We start from the raw sequence: 6,244 nt of genomic DNA on the forward strand, positions 1-6,244 counted from the left end.
ATGTGTGTGTGTGTGTGTGTGTGTGTGTGTGGTTTTAGACAGGATCTGTCTGGTGATCCACCAGCTCCCCAATTAGGTAGAACTACAAGTGTGTGCCACTATGCCCAGCTCCTTCAGACTGGGCCTTGCTACATTACCTATGCTGACCATGAGCCCATGAGCCCATGATCCCCATGCCTCAGCTTCCCAAGCAGGTGAGACTATGGGCACTTACCACACCTGGCTTTTTAGGACGAGCTGGAAATCAAACCTGGGTTTGCTGTGTGGCTTTTGCATGCTGAGTAGCAGCGTACAGCAATGCACTAGTATGCCTTGACCTAATGTCTTTTAATTGGTATTCTTAGACCATTTACATTTAATTGATGTGTTAGCACATAGGTCAGCTTTTTTTTCTTTTTGTTTTGTTTTTTATTTCTCCTGCCTTATTCTGAGTTACCAGAATACTTAGAATTTCATTTTGATTGATCTATTATGGTGTTTTTAAGCTTCTTACACTCCTATCCAACCCTTACTCTTTCCTACTCATTACTGCTTTATTTCTTCTGTCTGCATTTAGAACTACATTAGTCGGTGTTACCATTTTTGCTTCAACTATCAGACATAATTTAGAAAATTGGAGATAAAAAGGAAAGCTTGTATACCACATTTTCATTTACCATGTTCATTCTTTTTTATGTCCCAACTTTCCATCTCTTATCATTCTTTTCTGTTTAGAGAATTTCCTTTAACCATTCTATAATATGAAGGTAGGTCTGCTGGCAACAAATCTTCAGCAGCTCTGAACCCAGCCTATCTGTCTGAGATCAAGTGGTTGCCCAGGAAGACTACATCAAAATATAGAAGTGGATGCCATCCACAGGTACGGCCAAAAGTCATGGGGTTATTCTTTTAGAAAATAAAGGTTAGGAAGAAAGGGCACTGCACTTATCAGTGAGGCAATGTGGGTGCGAAAGGTTTGAATGAGACTTGGGTAGGTCCTAATTTTTGAGAATGGCATTTGTGGGAGAGGAGTGATTAGGCAGGAAAAGGAATAAAACAAAGAATCAAGGGTCAAGAGCAGAAGGCAGGCCAAGAGAGATAGAAAATAAACACACTGCTCACCCTTTCTCCTGAAGTGCACCACAGAGAATCATTTTTGTGGTTGTTTTTGTCAATGAATGCCACTCTATTACTCTCGATGTTCTAGTCTAAAATACTGTAAACTGCAGATTAATAAACAGGTGAGAACCAGTATCTCAGCCTGATAAACAAAAACTCATGTTAGCAGCAGCTCACTGCTGCTTACAAGCCAATGCCACAGAATCTATCTGACCCCTCCCCACCTCCACCACAATTGACTCTTATTTCATAAAGGAGGCATCTGGGAGGAAAACAGCTGTCCTTACTGAACAATGATCAGGTCTTCAATTTTCTATTTCTGCCTCTCCTTTTGGCATCCTAGTTTTCATAATCCCCTCGCACCTTCCTTCTCTCCAATCACTATCGCTCCTTCATTTAGAAATGAGAAAAGAGGACTGCTATTCCAGGGTCCTATTTGAAATGTAGTATTTTTCATTTCAATGGCCATAGAGCAATGAAGGGAAGTGTTGACCTCAGGTTTGACAATTCTCTAAGTGATTAGGAACTCTTTCCAGATAGGTCTAAGACATCCATAAGCTTAAGAAAAAGAATGAGCACATAATGATTTAATTGGCTTTCTTTTAATCAAAAACATACTTTGTTACAGAGTTCTCAAATAAAGGTTCAACTATTTTTTAGCCACAGACTTCAACCAGGTAAAAGTATACAGAAAGCCACAAAGGAACTACTACCGGAGCTTCAGCTGACCAGTTTTCCCAAAAGCAGAAGCTAAGAACGGCTCTTCTCTGCGTTTTGGCATAGCTGCGTTCCTCTGATGTAAGGGGAGGTGGTTGGGAAATGCCACCACCAAATCTGCCCCCCAACCCAAGTCACTTCTGCCACACTGGGCTCTGTAGCCCATTAGGTTTTCATCATCTACAAAGCATTCAGACGTTTTCCTCGAATCATATGCCCAATGCACTGAAAAGAACCCCATACTTGGATGAAGTCTGCCAACTCCATGCTTAGCCTTTTAACCAAACTAAGCCCATGAGTCCTTCTGTCAATGACAAGCAGCCTTAGCAACAGCAGGTTTCATTCCTTCTCCAGCCACCATAGAGCTGGCCTCTACCAGAACTCCCCAACTCTATACCTTCAACCCACTCCAATGAAGGCTCCCCAGGTCCTTGAAAAAGCCAAGTTCATAATTAAACTCTTCCAAGGGTAGGCTAGAAGAGAACTCTGAAAGGAATGGTCCAGCCAAAAGTTGATTAATCAAAGTAGACCTAAAATAAAAGAGCCAAGAATAAAGTGAACGATCATTCACTGGCTTTGTTTTCTTTAATCATATAAACCATTTTACTGATATGGTTCAGAAAAATTTCCCTGTTTTGAGCATATAAGAAGAGTTAAGAAACCAAAGACCCAAAGTAATGATCTCTAATATCATTAGGCATCAACAATAGGTTTTCAATCCATTTTAGTCGGAAAAAATTACAAGAGAGCACTGAGGAGGATGGTGTCACACACATGCCAATTCAAAAGCTAGAATGTCATGACATTTAAAAAGCCTTAATAAACTTTGAACAGAGATGATGGAAAAAGAAAATGAAGGCTTTCTCCCCTCTCTCAAGTTTTTGTCTTTGTTTCTCTTGAAAGTGTTTATTGGAGCCCCTAAGGTGGTGCTAGGACTTTGGTTAAAATTAAGTCTTAAGGACATATTATGTAACTTCTTGTCCATAGGAGAACAGTAAGAAAATATTAAGCCTAATCTTCATTTGAATAACATGAAAATAAGTAAAAAGCCCCCAAACAGCAGAGCTGAAAAGAAGAAATCCAAAACTGCTGCAAGGTAGGCAAGGTCACTTAGAATTCAGAGCTGGAAAACACTTAACTAGTCCAACTCCCTCATTTTACAGATGAGGTAACTGAGGCCCAGAGAATGTAAATGACTTGCCCAAGGTCATACATCAAATTCATGGCAGAGCACAAACTAGAGTGCAACCGTCTGGTCCAGCCCAGAGCCGTTAGTTTCAAGTAGAACAAGAACACTGGCTCTGGACTGACTGAGAAAGCATCCTAAATAAATTGTGTGAAAAGTATCCACACTAATAGAAATGATTGTCTTCACCAGTTTTCTCCTCAGTCCTTTCTGCATTGAAAAAGGGAAAGAAGCTTCATCCACTCATTCCAGCCTGACGTGAAAATCCCTGAAAAAACATCAGCAATTACTTTAGCTACTCCTTGGGGCAGGACATCAGACCCTCAAATTCTCATAAAGGCACCTAGAGGTCAAAAAGATCTGGAGAAAAAGGTCAGAAGGTAGGGCTAAGAAGGGGACACCAAAACAAAACAAAAGTAACTCTCATTTTCCAAGGTAGGCTTGGTTTTGTTTGTGTTACTATTTGTTTGCTGGTGTCCTCTAGACAACAGTACTGTCTCTGTCTACTGATGCTAATTTTACCATTATAACCCCAGTTTTCACATGAGCAGCATTCAAGTGGAAGCAATAAAGCCTTTCAAAAACCTTTCAAAACATTACTCTTAAGGAGGAAAATATGAATATGACTCAAGTCTCTCTATCTCAACTACCTGAAACTCAAGCAAGATTCAGGAAGCAATCAAATCAATGTCAAATGCCAACACACAGAAGTCCTTTTCAACACATTACAGGAGACCATTTGGGTCCTGTCCCAGACTGAACTTGCATTTTAAAGAAAAGCCTACAAAGTCTGATTTTCTAGTTTCCTTGCCCAAGCAGTTGGAAATAATGAATCAGAAAGGGAAGAACCACCACACAGGAAGTGATAACTATGAGAAAGGAAGAAAACTGAGAGAGGAGAGTGAGGTTAAATTAAATAAATAAAAATTCAGGGCCAGCAGGTGACATGCAGGTTAAGGTGCTGATTGGCCAACCTCAGTTTGAATCCCAACTTGGCAGCTTGAAAATCATGCCAGGCACATGTGTGTACATGCCAAAAATCCTAAGAGAAGAATGGAGAAGGGGTTGTGGCCTAGCTATTCCCTTCATAAGAGGGTGATTTCTCACCTTCCCTCTCTCTGTTGCTCTCCTCTCCAGCAAGTGCATGCATCCTACGGCAAAAATCTAAAAAAAACCAAAAAACAAAAAAAAACCAAGAACAAAACCAAAAAAGACACAACCAAAAATTCAAAGCCACTGCAATTTGGGGCAACTGAGTAAAGATAAAAACAATCCTGCTTGTCTTAGAAGCTCCTGAAGTCCACTTAAGACAGCTAATCACAAAATGTCATATCCAGAATATTCTGATATACACATTACATAATTCTCATAAAAAAAAAAAGGCTAAAATAAGTTTCACTGCTGAAATAAGGCAAGTGTGGATTACATGGAAAAGTTCACTCTGTAGTGATAGCACATAAACAAGATAACCTAGCAGCACTGGGACAAGTACCAGGGAGAAGGCCGGTCAGAGGATGCTTCTACAAATAAGGCCGCTCCTGACTTTTTACATCCTTCCTGATATATTAGGAGAAAAGACATTACCTAGTTGTCAGGAAAAAACTGGAAAGGCTGGGAACCAGCAGTTAGCATAATGGCTATGTCGCTGGACTCCCACGTAGTCGACCGCGGTTCGTGTCCCGGACCCGGTGGCTTAAAACTCACGCCGGGCGCGTGTGCGTGCGTGCCCAAGATCCCGAGAGGAGAATGGAGGAGAAGGGATTGCGGCGTGACCATCCCCCCTGGGGGGTGATTTCTCGCTTTCTGTCTCTATGTCTCTCTCTGCCTGTCTGGCGAGCGCACGCGCCCTACAGTGAAAATCTCTCCAAAAAAAAAAAAACTGGAAAGGCTTACACAAGATTCCCAAGGCCGCGTCCCTAAAATCTTGCAGAGAAGAATTTCAGAGATTATTTATAGGGAGAGTCAGCACGTGGCATGGTGGTTAAGGTGCTGGACACCCACATGGTCAACTGCAGTTTGAGTCCCAGATCTAGAGGCTTGAAAATCACCCCAGATGCATGTAAGTGCGCATGCCCCAAGTTCCAGAAGAACAGAGGAGACTGCAACACTGCCATCCCCCTTAGGGGTTGATTTCTCACTTAGTCTCTGTCACTACCTCTGTCTCTCTGGTGAGCGTATGCACCCTATGGTAAAGATCTTACAAAAAAAAGAGAGATTATTTATAGGGCTGGCTCCATGTCTCAGGGGTCAAGGCAGATGGATGCCACAGGGCCAACCATGTGGTTCAAGTCCTGGACCCAACAGCTTGAAAAAGACCTGGGAGTGCATGTATGCATGCCCAAAATCCAAGAGGATGGAGCAAAGGGAACTATGGTGTGACTATGCCCCACTGTGTGGTGTTTTCTCCTCTCCCTCTCTGGCTAGTGCACACACTCTCTGGCAGGGGGAAAAAAAAAAGAGAGACAGGTATTTGGAACAAAAAGGGTTCTGCTTTTAGGAAAGAAAGAAAAAAAAAGGCATGTATTCATGCTAAGTGTTCTCTGCTAGTCTCAGCCAAGCCCTGCTTACAAAAGAGTTGTTATCTGACTTTATAAATAATTTGCTTTCATATACATCTACCTCAGTAACCTAAACTCAACATTTTCCCAATCTACCAGCAAGTAAAATGACAGCGAGTAAGGGTACAAACTACAGAAACTATCAACAAAAGGAACTCTGCCCTACTTAGAAAACGAAATTGTTTCTGCCAAAAGACTCTCCAAAAAAGGGTCTGAACTAATCTGACTTTGCATAAAAGTTAGTGATAACTGTATTTTTAAGAATTATTTATTTAATTTTATTTATTCATTCAATCATTTTCATTTGACCAGAGAAAGACAGACACACAGAGAGAAGGAAAGTGAGAAAGCAAGCTACCAGATCCGGGACTCGAACTGTGGTTAGCCATGTGGGAGTGTCCAGCACCTTAATCACCATGTCACCTGCTGGCCTGAAAAGCTAATGATAACTGTTAACCAGTTACCACCAATCAGGTACATTGCACCTTTTATTCTTTAATCTCCATGGGTACTTAAAGGAGCATTACAGAAAAATGTAAAATCTTCCTTCCTCATATGGCCAGTCCAAAATGACACCTGCAACTCACCTTCCTACAGTTAGCATTAAACTTAAAATAATGAGAAATTTACCGTCTGGAAGACCAGACATTTTATTTTGCTTTCAGAGCTACACCACACTCTTTGC

The sequence above is a fragment of the Tupaia chinensis genome, unplaced genomic scaffold, assembly GCF_000334495.1.
Source record: "Tupaia chinensis unplaced genomic scaffold, TupChi_1.0 Scaffold000594_1, whole genome shotgun sequence".
In the NCBI taxonomy this organism is placed as follows: Eukaryota; Metazoa; Chordata; class Mammalia; order Scandentia; family Tupaiidae; genus Tupaia; species Tupaia belangeri.